At 48.6% G+C, this 17,593-nt stretch overlaps 1 long non-coding RNA gene across 1 annotated transcript; it reads right to left on the bottom strand.

Moving 5' to 3' along the window:
- Positions 1-5,177: 5,177 nt before the first annotated feature.
- On the bottom strand, positions 5,178-11,880 carry LOC115639195. The gene is made up of 4 exons (XR_003997630.1): positions 11,794-11,880; positions 6,506-6,640; positions 6,218-6,392; positions 5,178-5,347 (listed from the first exon to the last, which is right to left on the bottom strand). It is a non-coding gene; the product is annotated as an uncharacterized LOC115639195 (long non-coding RNA).
- Between the last annotated feature and the right edge of the window lie 5,713 nt (positions 11,881-17,593).

Below are 17,593 nucleotides of genomic sequence, written 5' to 3' on the forward strand. Positions count from 1 at the left end.
TCTGGAAAAACCCACACCTGGTTAATCGATAATCAGAAGGAACCTCTTGCTTGAAACTGCTTACTTAACAGGGTTTCTTTAATTACTAATGTATAAATAAGGGGAAAAAGCTTGAGACAGATGGGACTCGTTTTGGGACTGGCCTCTCCCTCTGGATGCATCTTCTGTTCCCCGGTGGCAGACGGGCTGCTGCTGTATCACTCGAAAGCCACACTCAGTTTTGGTAATTATCAAGGGTTGGAGCTGTTTTACTAACCCGTTGCAGACGTGTGTAAGTGCTTGAGACTAAGTAAGTTTAGCTTTAAGTGAAAGCACTCTTGTGTTGTCCTGTTTGTGCCAGCCATCTATCGGTCGGACGGCCGTGTCTCCCCTGATTTATTTCCCGACACCTCCTCACACAGAGTAAAGTTACCAAGAGCTTTGGGTTGAAAGAACCCCGGGTAAGGTCCATCAATGGGTATTAGCCAGGATGGACAAGGATGGTGGCCCTAGCCTCTGTTTGCCAGAAGCTGTGAATGAGCAACAGGGAATGGGTCACTTGATTACCTGTTCATTCCCTCTGGGGCACCTGGCATTGGCCACTGTCAGAAAACAGGATGCTGGGCTAGATGGACATTTGGCCTGACCCAGTACAGCCGTTCTTATGTTCTTATTCATGGTACACAGAATCTCAGCTCAATTCAAACATGAAGCCTTGAGTAAAGAAAATAGCTGCAGACAGACAAGCAGGTTTCCCCCAACTTGAGTCCCAGCCTTGTCTGCCTCGTTTACCAGGGACTATATCCTGCCTGAAATTCTTAGCAGCACATAGAGACACCTAGTGGCTGAATAACATACTGCAAACACTTGTCATTACAATGCACATTAAAGGTCAGATTGTCAAAAGAGCTCCACCCCCAGTGTGCACCCTCTGGGGCACAAACAGGCTATTGGGCAGAGAAGCCAGCAAAGCTGTAGGCAGCAGGGAGGAAGCATTAAGCAATGCTATTGCCATCCATGGTGGCCTAGGTGACAGTGCCCACCATAGATGCAATTGATCTGGGGTCTTCCTCAAGATGGGGAATCTCTTGACTGTGGGTTCCCAAGGCCCTGAGGCCCAGTACAGGGTGAGGAGCACAGAAAATGGAAACCCTGAGACAAACTTTCAGCCCTAGCAATTGGGCTGTATTTTCAAGGCTGAGGAGCTATCTTTTCCGTCTGTCTTTGATGAAAACTGAGATGAGTCCCGGAGATCCCAAATGGCAGAAGGATGAAGGGACAGGCTGATTCTGCCTGCAGCACTGGGCTTCTCCAGGTCTAACCCTGAATATCCTCTGGTCTAGGAGGGAATCAGTTAACTGTGTGCCAGGAAAGCACCTCTGTTCCCTCGGTTATCAAGCGGCGCTGGGGTCTCCAAAAGCTTTGTGCCCTGCCCTGCTCTACCCCCACTAAAATACCAGGAAGACTAACGGAGTCAAAGAGCAAACTTCTCGTTAGGGGCCTGCTGCAGGAGATAAGGCGCCATTAGCTTGATGGTAGGCTGTGCTCAACACAGAGTAAGTGGTCTGGGGCCCAGGTGGAGGGCCCCACGTAGGACAGCTGCACCCAGAGCACTAAATGATCCACATGTCCCCCAGAGGAGCTGTGTTTAGGTGCTCTCAGGCTGGCCAGCCACAGGATAAAGTTTCCTAGACCAAGGGGGGGAGCAAGGTCCAAATGGACATGCTCTAGCTAGGAAAAATATGACTGTCCCTCACTGCTATAAAATGCCCATGTTCCAGCCCAGAGGCAGCTGCATTTCAGTGCTGGCTCCAGGGCTCCCTTTGGAGACTCTGCATCCAAGTACGTAATGCACTTTGGGATGAAAAGTGGCCAGCGCTTCTCTCCAGGGCGGGGGGGTCTGCAGTTAGCACAGCAGAGGCTGCAGTATCTCAGATCCTATGAGCAGAGAGTTCTGGGTTCTTAATGGCACTCCTGGTGCATGGCAGATATGACAATCCTATTATTACAAATGTCACATTTCGAATAATTATGATCTGCTGCAGAGAAAATCTGATTTGAGTCATTAACAGGACAGTTAGTGTCAGTGCAGATACCCTCTGCCACAGTCAGCTGAGACACTAAAGATTTTCCCTGGCCTTTTGCTATTATTATAATGTGTTGCAGTAGCTCTGTACAGCTCTAGCCCTGGTCCGGAACTCCGTTGTGCTAGGAGCTGTACAAACAGAGCAAAAAGATGGCAGACAATAGCCCCAAAGAGCTAGCAAGCTACGCTGTGCCAATATGACGTAAGTAGTAGCGAAAGCCCATGTCACACGGCTGTAAGCCACAAATTCATGTGTGTAAAAAAGGCAAAAATGACTGAGAACTTAAAAACTGGGTGGTACCAGACCATAAATCTGGGGTTTGAAACTGGGGATATTCTGAACAAAAGGAGCTGTTTCCATTACTTCACACTGACTCAGACTTTTTAGGGCTCAGAGTGATGTTTGCAGCCATTGCGTGTGCTGGTTGTGTTGTTATGAGGGTCATTGTGTTGTGCTGAGAGCATTGTGTGGATTTGTGCAGGTGGCAAATGAAGTGGGGGTGCAACGTGAGGAGCTGTCTATGTTTCAGGTTATTGTGTATGCTAGTTGCATTGTTGTGGGGGCGGTTGTGCTGATTTGTGTCTGAAGGGTTGTGCTGGAAGATTTGCGCAGGTAGTAAATGATGGGTGTGTGCTGCAGCAGGGGCTGTGTGTGTTTGGGGTTACTGTGTGTGCTGCTTGTGCACGGGTTGTGTTGTGCGGGGAGATTTGTGTTGATTCATGCAGGTGACGAAGTAGGGGGACGTGCTGCGATAAGGGGCTGTGTGTGTTTGGTGTCATTGTGTTTGCCGGTTGTGTTGTTGTGAGGGTCATGGTGTTGTGCTGGGAGAGTTGTATAGATTTGTGTCTAGGCTGGTTGTGCAGGGAGATTTGTGTCTATTAGGGGGGCGAATGAGGGGTGTGTGCTGGGGTGTGGCATTTGGGCCAACCGAATCCACCATCTGTGCAGTCTCCATCATACAACCAATGAAATTATTGCATGCAAATTAGCTGCAGAATAAGGTTGGTGATTGGTCGAGTTACCCCCGCTATCACAGCGGTCCAGGACTCTTGGCATGGCATCAGTACATGCCTTACTCAAGCATGGGTATCACTTGTAAAGTCAAACTACCTGGGAACTTAAAAACTGGATGGTAACAGACCACAAAACCCAGGGATGTTTCAGCCTGAGGATATTCTGAATAATAGAGCCCTGAGCCATACGTGTAGCTGTTTCCATCGCTTCACACTGACTCAACAGTGGGTCAATAATAGATATTACCTCGTCCACTTTGTCTCTCTAATCTCTTGGGACCAACATGGCTACAGCTACACCGCATACTGGCTCAACAGGCTTCTGCGTGAGATACAGACACAGCGACAACCTTGGAATCTTATTGCACAGCTCAGTAACTCAGGGGACATTTGCTTACTCAGGGGGTGACCTTCGTAACGCCCCTTCACCCCTATGCTTCTGGCACTGACTCACGGTGGATTCAGACCTGACTTGTCATCCAGGGACGCTGCTCAAGTACATTCTTGTTAGGTTTTGAAGTCTGTTGCCGTGGTAAATCACAGCTCCTCCTGGAAGTAAAAATAAACTGACAGCTGTCAGCCTGACGCATGATGCTCCCCAGTGGGATCGAGGGCATGTGGGGCATTAGAATTCTGACCTCATGTGCTATGCTGTTATTTGGGAGGTCAGCGGACGGAGGGAGTTTTGGCCAGGGTTTTCAGAGTCGAAGGAAGGTAGATACCCAAATCCCACTGAAATTCAATGGGAGCTGGGTACCTCACTTCCACAGGCTCCTGCAAACTCCTTCTCTGCACCCCCCCCCCCAAGCCTTTGCATTTGAACCAGCAAGGGCTGAAGTTTATAGTAGCTTTTAGTTCCTGTGGGCATGAGTTCCACAGTCTGGAGCACTGCATCCAGTCTCTCGGAGTCAATGGGCCCATTGTCTGTGAAAGAGGAGCAGAGCTGCCAAGGACCGAGTGTGTAACGTGTCATGTACCCAGACCATTTAGTGCCTTGAGAAAGAACCCGATGCAGTGCTCTGTAGACGTGAGAAGACGTGCACTGCTGATAGTGCCTATGAGAGCCCTAGCGTAGACAAGGCTGCAACAGCATCCTTCAGCTGTACAAGCACCAGTGTCATTACATTGCTGGAAGATGCTGGAACCCTCTCTCATCGACGCTAGTGAAGCCGTGCCAGCTCTACTGGGACTTTTCCCCCATTAAATTCCCTAGTGCAGGCATGCCCTGCATGGTGGGAGGTGGTATATTTGAGGCAAGAATTGGAAACTGAGATCAACTTTAAGTATGCCAATACAGTAGTGTGGTGCAATTCCCCAAGTGTTAACTCTCAGGAAAAACTTCCTAGCTGTAAGACAAGCCAGATAATGGAACAGACTGCCCAGGGAAGTCATGGAAGAGCCTTCACTGGAGTTTTCAAAAGGAGGCTGGAGAGTCATCTGTCTTGGATGGTTTAAGAACATAAGAAAATAAGAATGGCCGTACTGGGTCAGACCAAAGGTCCATCTAGCCCAGTATCTGTCTACCAACAGTGGCCACTGCCAGGTGCCCCAGAGGGAGCGAACCTAACAGGCAATGATCAAGTGATCTCTCTCCTGCCATCCATCTCCATTCTCTGACAAAGAGAGGCTAGGGACACCATTCCTTACCCATCCTGGCTAATAGCCATTTATGGACTTAACCTTCCATGAATTTATCCAGTTCTCTTTTAAACCTTGTTATAGTCCTAAATCCAACAAATCCTGCAGGGGGTTAGACTAGACTAACCATTCTATGCCACAGTGATACCAGTATAAAAGTGATTATGTTGGTGTAACTATTCCCATGGGGGAAGTGGAATAAGTTATCCCAGAATAAATAAGGCATCTTTGTATACCAGTAAAGAAAAATCTCACCTCTAACAGACACATGTGTGTGTGACCTGGCCTAACCTCAGTGGGGGCTCTCCGTTAGGCACACTGGGGGCAGGGATTTTAAAAACCTCTCCAAAGAGTGTGAGAGTTGGCAACACTGCAACATTTATGCAGCATGCTTCACAAGCACATATAATAGGGAACAGGTTCACACAGGCAAAAGCAGAGAAGTTTGTTTCATCCAGAAGCGAGGAGTATAATTTTGTAAATGTTGTACACTGGAGGAGGATGCACTGTGTTCTTGGTCCAGGGGAAAGAGATTCAATCACTGTTTAAAGCGCAAATGTCAGTGCAGCATCAGTCACTGGATCCAGTCACATTAGCTGGATCTTCATGCTGAAATGAACTGCAGCTGACCTGTCAACAATGGTGACATTGAGATTGTGGTCTTTAGGTTTCAGAGTCAACAGCCCGACTTTTAATAATGGGGTAGGTCATACCTCTTGGAGCTATTGTTTCAGGCTGCCTTTACAGCTACAGTAACTGCACTCATGTGCTCATTTGGTGCACTCATGTCACATTTTCAAGGTTTTCATTGCAGCTAGGAACATAATTAGACCAGGAACATAATAAGGGCTATTTTTACAATGAAAGTAGAGGTTCTGGAGCACCCATTCAATAGCAAATATATTCGATGGTGACAATTGGGATGTAGATAGAAATGAGTATGACTCACAGTGTTAATAATTCAAGAACGAACATATTAATAGCACTTAAAGGTGGCCCATATGTTAGTCTTTGCAACAATCTATTTGTGAGTCAGTTTCCAATTACCAGAACTCAGAACGAAGCAGAAAAGTTAGAGGAGAAATTTCAAAATTTTTATACACTGCTACACCAATACATGGGTTGATTTGCCATTTCATTCTGGCCCCAACGGGAAGTTTGTGAGTGATGTACTATTATCATTGTCATTATGGGAGTGGCTGGAGGCACTACAGCGCTAGCCACTGAACAAACACATAGTGAAAGCCAGCCCCTGCCCCAAAGAGTCTACAAGTTAATAGACAAAGGAAATGGGGAAACAGAAGCACAGAGAAATAGAGGGATTTGCCTAAAGTCACTGGCAGAAGAACCTGGGTCTCCTGAGTCATACCCCAATGCGGCACCACGCAGAGCAGGTCATAACAAATCTCAGATAGGTATTAATAATACACACAAGGCTAACAAAAAGCCCCTCCCACACACACACACTCTGCTCTAAGTATAAATTCCACCCAGCCTTACCTATGTAGGCTTTGTAGCAGCTCCTGCCATCGACTCTAGCCAGTATCCTGCCGAATTGGCCCAATGGATTGCACAAAGTATGCAAGGAGCCAACACATACGCGGGGAAAGTCAGGCCCCGGAATTCAGTTGTAATGTTAAGCCAGTGCTCCTCCAAGAGGCCGAAGGGCTCAGTGCTGTGTTTGAGGGAATGAATTCAGACACGAGCATGTCAAGAACAAACAGAACTCTCCCTTAGTACAAAGTGCTGGTGCAGGAGGCAGTGGCCAGAGAGGATAACACAACACACCTGTCAGCTGTGATTTGGGTGATGGAGTGGGAGTTCCCCTGCATTTGTGCTTCAGCAGCTGCAGCCAACAGAGGAAGCTGCTCCTGGCAATTCACTCCGTTCCATTTTCTTAAGCAGCGGCGATTAAAAAGGATACTGTTAAAATGGGACATTTGGGTTAAAAGCAAGTGACTGTGTCTGCTGGAGTGCGGCGGCTGACTCGTAGGGGGAGTGAAACAGGAGAAAAGGAACTGGGAAAGGTTTGGGTTGGCCGACCGGTCTGGGGATTTAGGGCCAGTCTCCCCGCAGCTCAGCGCTCCATTCGCTCAGCAGCAGATGCATGATGTAAATGCCGTGCACATATACTGTAGGGAGCCCTGCATGGCCCTTGAGTATGGGAACCTGATGGCATTGGAGCAGCAAAGCCAAGGACCCAGGTGCTTTCGAAATACTAAGATGGGACATGCTGGGTGTTAAGAGGAAGGATGGTCCAGTAGTTAGAGTGCTAGCCTGGGACGAGGGCCACCCACAGCCAATTCCCTGCGGTACAGACTCCCTGGCTGCCTACACTGCACTGTATGGGAGCCGGGCTTGTGGACTCGCTGGTTCCAAACCTGGCTTGAGCATCCACACTGCCCTGTAAACCTGGCTTTCCTATTGCTGGGCCTGGGTCTCGCAGCCGTGCTAACCCATCCACACTGCACCACGCAGAGCAGGTCTGTGGCTTGAGCTGCATCCACACTGCAAAATGACAGGGCCTGGGCCCAAGTCGCAGTGGGACCCGGGCTCTGACTCACCCAACCCAGCAAGATCCTAGGACCTGGGTCCTGAGTGCTCGCTGACCCGAGTCAGACTGATTTGTGTGTGGATGGAAAGGGGGCCTGGGCTCAAACCTGAGACAGAGCCCAGGCTTAGGATAATACCACACTGAAATTAAAAACCTGTGGCTGGCCCATGCCAGCTAATTCAGGCTCATGGGTCTCAGGCTAAGGGGCTGTTTAATCCCAGAGCTCTAGCTGCAGGCTGGCCCTTACCATCTACATCACAATAAAGCAGTCCCTAAGCCTGAGCTCCAGTCAGCTGGCACGGGCCAGCCGTGGATATCTAACACTAGCATAGAGATACCCTTCGTCTCTGTGCCTCTGGCCCTCATCTATAACACAGGGGTAATAGCGCTGCCCTGTCTCACAAGAGCATTGTGAGGATAAATACATTAATTTATTGTATTTATCCTCACAATGCTCAGATACCGTGTTAATAAGAGACCAATAGATCAAATTCACATAGACAGTCACAGCAGGGAAATTGTGACAACTGATGGTTCGGCCCTAAACTCATCACATTTTCTGAGATCCCAGGTGGAAGGCAGCCGAAAATGGTTGTCATCTACACAAGATCATCCCAGCAGAGCAATTCTGCAGCTTAAAATAGACTAAACTCCCAAGTAATTATATTAGCAAATGATCTGTTTGGGTCTGTGTTTCCTATTGACAGTATTAAGCTTATTCTCATTAATATTTCACTCTACAGGGAAATTAAAATTTAATGAAAAAGTGCTTACAATACTGGCTTGACAAGCTGAAAGTGAAAATAACGTCAAGACTGAAGCAGTGTGAGTTATCCCTTGGAAATCAACCCTCAGCCAAACAGAGCCCTTATCTGACTGCAGATCATTTCCGATCCGAGGCCCAGTTTCTGGAAAAAGATTCATTATCGGCAGGTATTTGCTGGTTTATGGACAAATATTTCAGCCTACATGGGGGGTCAGGGAGCATCCCACCTAAACTACTCACTACTGATGATATGAGTGATCATGGGGTATCATTTCTGCTCCCCGACTGGGCAGCTGAAACATTTAAAAGAGGAGAATAAGGAATAACAAACGATGAATATTGACTCCCAATGAGCTCCGAGGATGGATCTTTAATGGGCCGGATCTCGGACCCGGAGCCAGATTTTTAAAACAGCACTGCAGATTTCCAAGCCCCCACTGTTACACGTAGCACCAGATGTTCAGAAGTTCTCAGCAGCACCCAGCGTGCACAAAACCTGCCTCCGAACAAATGGCCAATAATGAATTGATACCTAGCAAAAAGGTAATAATTGTTCACACACAAGACCCCCGCACTAGAACATTATTTCCTCCCATGCTCTGGGACATCACATTCCCGATTGCTGTTGGCATGACGAACTCTACCATTCACTGTGTGCAGCCCCCGATGGTTCCCCACCCGTCAGAAAGCCCCAGAAAACAGAGTTCCATTCCTCATCCCCCAGGAGCACGTGGGGCCAACACCTCTTCAGGGGTGGCCTACAAAAACGCTCATTTTCTCAGGGAGGATACTGAAGAATGGCAACAGGGAGAGAGAGAACAGACTCTCCTGAGTGGTCATAGTCCCAAGACAAGGGGACAATGCACCCAGCCCCAATCAATGGGGAAGACATCCCTCCTGCACCTGCCAGGGTTGACTGCTAATACAGGTGGCGTATACTCTTAGGGCTTTCTTTAAACAATAACCAATCAAGCCAAGGTCCTGTCTGGGAAAAGTGCTGGATTAACAGTAGAAATGGATGAAATTTGGGGGCTGACACTTTTTTTTGTGGCGAAAAATACTAATTTGGTGACTCCAGAACATTTTGCGAATTTCTGTTGGTTTCGCCTAGATGTTCCTGTAGGGAAAAAACCTCCAAAATTCTAAAAAATAAAAATAAAAATAAATGTGTTCATTTTTCAGGTCGAAGCAACTTTTCATTTAGAAATTTCCTTCAATATTATTTGCGAAAATGAAATAATCCCCTCCTCATCCCCTGCAAAAAAAAGCTGGTAATCTACACAACACGTTTTCTTCAACTGAAACAAATTTTCCTCAGCATTTTAATTGGCCAAAAACTTCTGAAATGTTTTGTTCTCAGGTTGATCCCAGAACTTTTTTTTTTTAAACTGACAGTGTACCAAAAAACTGTGTTGTTCACCCAGCTCTGATCACGGGGCCTAGAGGCTGTAATTGGCTTTCAGCCTTCGACACAGATTCAAGCCTGGATCAACAGACTCGGGCTTGCATGGCTCATGCCACCAGGCTAACAAGAGCAATGTAGATGTTGCAGCTTAATCTATAGCTCAGCCTCTGAAGCCCCATGTGCTTCACGCTAGACCTGAGCAGAGCCTCTGAATCTCCTTCCCCAGTTTGGGATTGTCTCCAGCCTCAGATTTCCTGCAATGAATTCCTGGCCCCCAGCACCCCTGGGTGCCTGCATCTCACTGTTTGCAGTGTCCTGGCTGATTTCTGTGTAGCTCTGCACCTGATCCATTGCATTCCTCCCCTCCCCTTTCTCTAGCCAAGAGTCCAGCAAGAAACGCAACTGCATGGGGTGAAACATCAAACATGGCAGCTTCTCGGTTCAGTGAAGGATCTTGCCAATGACACAGCAAAGCACCAATGTGTTTGCATAGGAGATATGGAATCTTTAGCAGCCTGATAGTGGTTTGAGATAGAAAAGAACTGTCCGATCTAGCCCTCGGGCTACCATTGCAGGATGGGTCCCTACAGTATGTTACCTAGCGCTCAGATAGAGAAGACAAGGACACATTAGCAGAGCAAACAAGTGGATTCTGAGCTCATCTATCTGTTTCTTTCTGACAGTCGTGTATTGTTGCAACATACACTAAATGAAACATCATTTGGACTCTGAATTAATCCTAGACACTTCCAGCTTTCTCTGTCTCTAGCTTCCCCTGTTACCTGAGGATCCAACGTTTCTGAAACTCAGCTCCCACTCCACGTTAAAAGAATATTTTTCTTTATCTCTATTTGACATTTCATTTTTTCTAAGACAAAGTAACTACGGGAGTAACTTATGGGGGAGCTGCAGCTGCAGCGTATCAATGTTCTCTCTCCTCCAGACATTGTTTACTGGTTTTGTGGATGCTGATGAGAAGAAATTAATTAACTTCTTGGAAGTTTTCCTAGCCGCCCACTGCTACTGGTGGAGAAAACCTGCTCACAGACAAAGCATCTGGCATGCACAGCAGCTCTTCGCCTTTTCTCACATTGTCCCTCTCTGAGTTGCAATGGATGCCAGTCAAGCCTGGATGGAGCTCACTGACCAGCCCTGGGCAGATATTAGAATGGGTGACACTTTCATGTCCTGACGGGTATTTATTTGTATTCCTGTAGCCGCTAGAGGTCCCCTTGAGGTACGTGCTGCGCAGGCAGTGAGAGCAGCCCTGCCGGTGAGTCCTACATCTGTTCAGGGAACATCTATCCAGGACCAATTCCTTGTTCTGGGCCTTCACCCTCATCCCTCCACTCAGGTCTTCAACCTGAGGGCTCCCCACAGCATTCTGCCTTCTACTCTGGCTCAGGGCACATCGCTGCAGGGTCCACCCCTTGCTTCTGGGCTTGACTCCCCCTGACCCAACAAAAGCTTCTCCTTTTGCCCAGAGACCACTGCCCAAGTCTCCCACTCAGAAGTGGGTCACCAGTGGATCTGCTCCAGCTCCCATCTGAACTCAGATCTCTCTTCCAGGTCTCCTGATGCATCCTCACTCTCTGGGTTCTCTAGTCTGAAGCAGCTGTCACCCAGCACCTTCTTTTAAAACCAGTCACGGATCAGCTGACCAATCACCGGGGCACAGGCCTCTTCCTCCCTAAAGGGTCCCTGTTCTCCTGTGACAGAAGCCTGCAGGGGCAGCGGGATGGAGCTTCTGCACCTTTCAGCTTCAGCACAGAATGATATGCAGCCTGTCTCCACCGCTCCTTCTGCCTGCCCCTTCTTCATGGCAGTCATGGGGCTTTGTGATCTAGGAAGCCGAGGGTGTGTCTACACTGCAGAAAAGGTGTGCTTTTGATTTGGGTCAAAAGAGCAGCGAAAACACACTGACTTGGCTTTTAACTTGCATTAACAGCTTGAGTTCAACCACAGGCTGCCCTGTAGGCTTTAACTCCAGCTGCTAACCCAAGGGAAAAGCCAAGCTGCCGTGTTCACTGCTCTTTTAACCCAGCTTAGCTAATTTAAGTTAAGAATACCCATTTTTTGCAGCATAGCCTGACTATTAGCATCTCCCACTCCCTGTAACCCTCTGTCCCCCTCAGCCACAACTAGCTGTTGATGTATCGCACTGTAATGTATTGATGGTGAAGACAAAGACAAATCTATTAACAAAAAACAGAGGTTCACAGATTCAAGTGAGTATTGAGTAAGAAGAACGGAAACAAAAACGGTTACAAATAAAATGAAAGCATAACGAGCTTCTACAAGACTGACAATAACTGACAGGTTACACTCCTTTGTCTGAAATAGTTTCTCACCCTTTAAGTCCTTTGGCAGAGCCTGCTGATTTGCAGTTAAATCAGGATTCAGATTTTCATGACTCCCCCTCCTTCGCCCAGGGTGATCCTCAGTGAAAGGGAATACCAAGGGCATCTGTGGCCTTCTTCTTATAGTTTATCAACCTTTGAAGCTATCCTTTCCAAGTGCCCCTCCCAGATAAGCTTTCTCCCCCTCCCCCCGCGGCGCTGGCTCTGTGGTTTGCCCGCACCAGGCTGCCTTCACACACCCCTGTTCACTTACTCTTCCTTTTTACTTCACTCACAAATGTAACTTTGCAGCTGGCTTCACAATGCTTACTTGGCATTAGCAGCGGGGAGATGGTGCCTTCCCCCAAGTCTGGAGGAAATCTTGCTTCTTTATGTGTTTGGTCATGGACTTTAGAGCATCGGTAATTATCCATAACTGCTCATACCATGGTAATACGTACCTTTCTCAAAGATATTAACGACCAGTGTATCTCTGGTTTTTATTTGATCTCACCCAACTTTCTTGCTAGCTAAATACTGCTGCAGCCGTGTATGCCAGGATCCCCAGGGTACAGCCTGGAGCTGTGGGACCACTGTGCCCCCTTCACTCTCCAACTTTCATGTTTCCTAGTGACAAGCAGCAACCCCCTCCAGGTGCTGTGATCACTCAGCACAACAACATGTGGAGCCCCCCACCGAGATTGCATGAATGCTCCCAGAGCCTCATACGAATCACACAGAGAAAGGCACCAGCCAAATCCTCTCCCTCCTCCCCAGCTCCCAGCCTTGTACCTCAGGAATATACCATCTTGCACTGCACAAGATGAGCAGTGCAAGTTTATTAATTGGTTCACCACTTCATCAATATACACCCGCCTTTGTGAACCTGAGCAGATTTACCAAACACTTCAGGCAAACTCACTGGTAAAGAAAGATAAACGGTAAAACAAGTTTATTGACTACAAAAGATAGCTTTAAAGTGCTCATAAGTGATAGGCAAAAAGTCAGAGTTAGTTACCAAAATAAAAGAAAATATAAGCACACAGTCTAAACTCTCAACCCTGTTAGACTGGGCAACACCTAGATTAAGCAGTTTTTCTCACCCCACTGGATATTGCAGTTCACAGGTTTCACCCTTGAAACCTGGGCCAGTCTCCTCTGTTAGAGTCTTCTGAGTGTCCTTGTGCTTGTAGCATAGCTGGGGGCAGGAGCAAAGGCCAAGCATGGGGTCTTTGTGTTCTGTTTTATACCCTTAGTCCATGTGCTGTTGGGCCTTGATTGAGTCATTGTGCCTCCCTGTAACTGGGCACAGACTCACCCAGCAGCGCCTCCTGCTGGTCTTCTCCAGGAATTAGTTCCCCAGCCATTGGAGTGCCCTCTGCAGGCCAGTGTCCCGCTACCGCTTGGCCCCCGTGTCCCTCCCAGACCCAGCACCCTGTTGTCTGGGGTGCTGCCCCCTGGCAGTAACCCCTCACAGCTCTGGGTCTCCCCCTCCCAGGGGAACCTCCACCCACTATCCCCACTTTGCCTCAGTATTAGGCTACTGCCCAGTCCCCATCTAGCCCCCGCTCACTGGGGCCGCCTGTAGTATCAGCCACTCATCACAGGCAAAGGGGTTCGGACCTGCTGCCTCTGGCTACCCATGGGCTGTCCCCTGCAACCCAGTACCTAATAGACCTTGCCAAGCCTGCAGCCTGGGGCTTTCCTAGACCAGAGCTCCCTAGATCCCTTGGCCTTTCCCCAGCCCTGCTCCACTCCAGATACCTGGTTAACCTCCCTGCAGCCAGGTCCTGCTCTCTCTGAACGCAAAGAGAGACTGCCTCTGCTCCTGGCTTCCCTGGCCTTTGTAGGGCCAGCTGGATCTGTTTGGGCCATGACCACAGCTGAGGCTGTTTCCCCAATCAGCCTAGTAGCTGCTTTTCCTGCCACAGCCCTCTCCCAGGGCTGTTTTAAGCCCTTCAGGGCAGGAGCAGGGTAACCACCCCACTACACTCCCAAAATGAGGGAGGTTGTATTCTTTCTTTTCTCCTACCCTGTGTCTGTCCCCTCTCTTTAGATTGTAAACTCCCTAGCATCCAGACTTGCCCCATAGCAGTACAGTGCCCAGAACAATGAGGCCCTGGTCTCAGTCTGTAATAAAAATAATTAATAATAATAATGATAGTCTAGCATGGCTAGGCCTAAATCCCGCTCCCTGTACCCCAATCAGCTGGCTGGAGTGAGAAGAGTTCTTGGGGGTCAAGATAAGGGATTTTCCCCCATGGTTATGGAGCTGCAGTGAAGCCACTCTCCTGTGGCTATGCGCTCCATCCCTGTGGATCCCTCTCTCTCTCTTTCTCTCTCAATATATGCTCATCTGTTATATACTTCAGCCCATCAGCACAGTATCCAAGTGCCTTCCATGTAACACCAATAGCAATAGCAAAGTCGCCCATGGGCTTCATGGAGTCTCGGGCACTTCTCAGGGTGGAAGCTCTGCTTGCAGGAGGGTTGTCATTTGGATCTTTTAGAGTTTATTCACTTCCTTTGTTTGGGTTGTTTCTTCTCAATGGATTTGTTGCCAGATCATTTTTCCTGATGGGCCCGTTTGCCGGACAGGGCGCGGTAGGGTCCAAGCCTGCTGGTGTTGAGATGCCTGAAGGTGATAAGGCCTTTTTTGATCAGAGGCATTCTGAGAGAGGAGTCAGGCTGTTTGAGCCAGGGATCCCAGCCAATTCACCAACTGTTGCTTAGTTCCACCTGGCAGCTAATGCTCAAAACTTCTGAAAAACCTGGCGGAAGGCTCAGCTCCTGCATCAGGCTGAAGCAGCTGGAAAGGCATCATATGGAGAACAGCTCTTTACACGATTACACTGGAGTCCACTTAACGGATCAGAACCAAGCAACCAAATCCTTCCACCGCATGCTGAGCCGTGGGCAGAAATGCTACAAAGCTGTGTGAAAGGAATGGCTGGAAAAGGGACCAGCTGCTTTGGGCAAGGAATAAAACAACAATAATAATGAATCCTTGTGTAGCTCTTAAGGGACAGATTGGGGTAAGAGCTCAGGGACTGGGAATTCAGAGAGCTCAGCATCAGCTCCCACTGGGAAAATCCAGCTAGGATTTAGAAGCCTAAATGGGAGTTGAGCAATCTGGAAAATCTGGCCATTTCAATAAATAGGGAAGGGGGCTGTGTGCTGCATTCCAGACAGGGCTAGAGTGGAGGCACTTCCTTCTCCACCAAGGCACTCTGAGAATACGGCATATCCAAGGCCATGCTGATCCCAGAGATCCCCTGAGGATGGAGGCTTGGTACGACCCATTCCCAGCACAGGCCAGTGCCTATAAAGCATGAAGGAGCCATAGAATGTCACCATGTTCCCCATGGAACAGGACTCCTCACACAACCCATCATCAACCTGCGGAACTCCTCACCAAGGATGTTGTGAAGGCCAAGACTATAACAGGGTTCAAAAAAGAACTAGATAGTTCATGAAGGATAGGTCCATCAAAGGCTATTTGCCAGGATGGGCAGGGACAGTGTCCCTAGCCTCTGTTTGCCAGAAGCTGGGAATGGGCGACAGGGGATGGATCACTTGATGATACCTGTTCTGTTCATTCCCTCTGGGGCCCCTGGGATTGGCCAATTTGAAGACAGGATACTGGGCTAGATAGACCTTTTGTCTGACCCAGTCTGGCCGTTCTTATGACTCTGCTATCCACTGAATAGCTGAGGGGTCACAACTGCAGGGCACGCCCTTTATTCACAGATTCCTAATAGGAACATCGGCCTTGGCCCTGGCGTACTCAGTTGCAGAGTACTGTGCACCGGTGCAGACAAGAAGCCCCTAACCAGCCCTCCATACAGTTTCAAAAACCCAATGTGGCCCTCAGGCCAAAAAGTTTGCCCGCCCCTGATCTGGCCCCACTTGTGAGTGCTCAGCACTACTGAAATTTGGCCCCCAAATGCATCGATTTTCCATTTAAAAGCAGCTCTCTGACTAGGCTTGTCAGTCTCTTCGCCAACCAGCGACGAGCTTGGTGAGCAGAACATTTTTTTTTAAGTTTACTTTGCTTTTAAACTCTCCCAAGCTGAATTTTTCCCTTTGTTTATTTTGATTCGTAAATAAGTGTCCTGATGCCGCCAGCTGTTAGCAACAACATTTGGAATAACACTGACAGCTCCGCCTGTCAAATGCTGCGTGCCAGTAAATATTAGTTCTTTAGATGCACTACGGCTCAGCATTCAGCGGCTCGGGAAGGCAGCCACCCTTTGCTGTCAGAATATGTTTTCAGACGTGCAAATGGACTGCAGCAACCTTGCAACGTTCAATTTCCGCTCATTAGCTGCAGCTGTCTGCTCTGCTATCGTCTTGATAAGGTACTACAGGTAATGCCTGGGGTCGATGGAAAATTGTGCCAAAGGCCACCAAATTGCAGAAGTTGTGCTCCATTTGTTGTCAAAAATTGCAGGAAAATGCTCCCCATTCTTCTCTAATCACAGGCATTTCATATTACTGGATATCTTGCAGCTGCTGAGCAAGGCCTTAGATTTATATGTGTCCTGCCCACCCTTGTGGCTCTCCTGTTCCCCTGTTCATGTTCTTAAACGGCTTTGAGACCCACCTTTCTTCCTGCGGATGATGGCCAAACCCAGGAGACATAGTTGACAAACACAATGTCCTCACCTGTGCACAACGCAGCAGTGAACCAGTCACCAGGAGCCTCGTGTTCATCTCTATTTCTAGACAGGTGCGAATCGGGACTAGCAGATCTCCAAAAAAGCTTCCAACAGCTCTTCAGCTGCCTCTTCAGGGTCAGCTGTTCGAAGAACCTTCAGAACTTGATAGCCAATTGATTTTTGTGCTGGCTGGGGCACCCTGAACTTTTATTCTGCCAAGCTCTGGTGGCTTTTCCCCTCTCCCTCGTGCCTTCGATCCCCTCCTTATGCCTTGTGGCCTTTTGCAGTCCCAGTTGTGATGAGAGGGCTCTAGCTCGGCGCATAGTGAATAGTCAGTTAATTGATTATGGGGCCAACAGATGATGCTCAAGAATATGTAGCGTAGGTCTGTGGGTCCAGCCAAAGCTTGTTATGCGCAGCAAATGGCATCTTCTGCGCTGCTTATTACATCAGCTCTTGTGGTTTAGCAGGAGCAGGATAACGCTCACTAACACAGGGCAGCTCTCTGTCCCCTTCTAGTGGTTAGACCTTGCTACTACTATCACCTCTCAGGGTATGTCTACGATGCAATTAAAAACCCATGGATGGCTCGTGGCAAATGACTTGAGCTAAGGGGCTTGGGATCAGGGGCTGTTTAACTGTGGTGTAGCCATTCAGGCCTGGCTGGAGCCCAGGCTCTAGGACCTTGTGAGGTAGGAGGTGGGAAGCTTTTTATGGCTTATGCTGCACCTCCATGAGGGGGCTCTGCCCACACAGCTGTACCAGTCAAGTTTAATGTGTGCCGGGCCTTGCCAGGGCTGAGCTAGAGGGGTCAGGTGTCCAGTTTTCGACTGGAACACCCAGTCAAAAAGGGACCCTGGTGGCTCTGGTTGGCACCATAGACCGCAGGGCAGATTGGCAGAGGCCCTGGAGGTTTTTCGACTCCCTCTGCAGTATGAGGCACGGGCCATTTGCTGGAGGATTCTCTGCACCTTGAGGTCTTTAAACCACGATTTGAGGACTTCAGTAACTCAGACATAGGTTGGGGTTTGTTACAGGAGTGGGTGGGTGAGATTCTGTGGCCTGCGTTGTGGAGGAGGTCAGACTAAATGATCGTAATGGTCCCATCTGACCTTAAAGTCTATGAGTCTAAGTCCAGTCACCCACGCAGT

The sequence above is a fragment of the Gopherus evgoodei genome, chromosome 23 (assembly GCF_007399415.2).
Source record: "Gopherus evgoodei ecotype Sinaloan lineage chromosome 23, rGopEvg1_v1.p, whole genome shotgun sequence".
Taxonomy (NCBI): domain Eukaryota; kingdom Metazoa; phylum Chordata; order Testudines; family Testudinidae; genus Gopherus; species Gopherus evgoodei.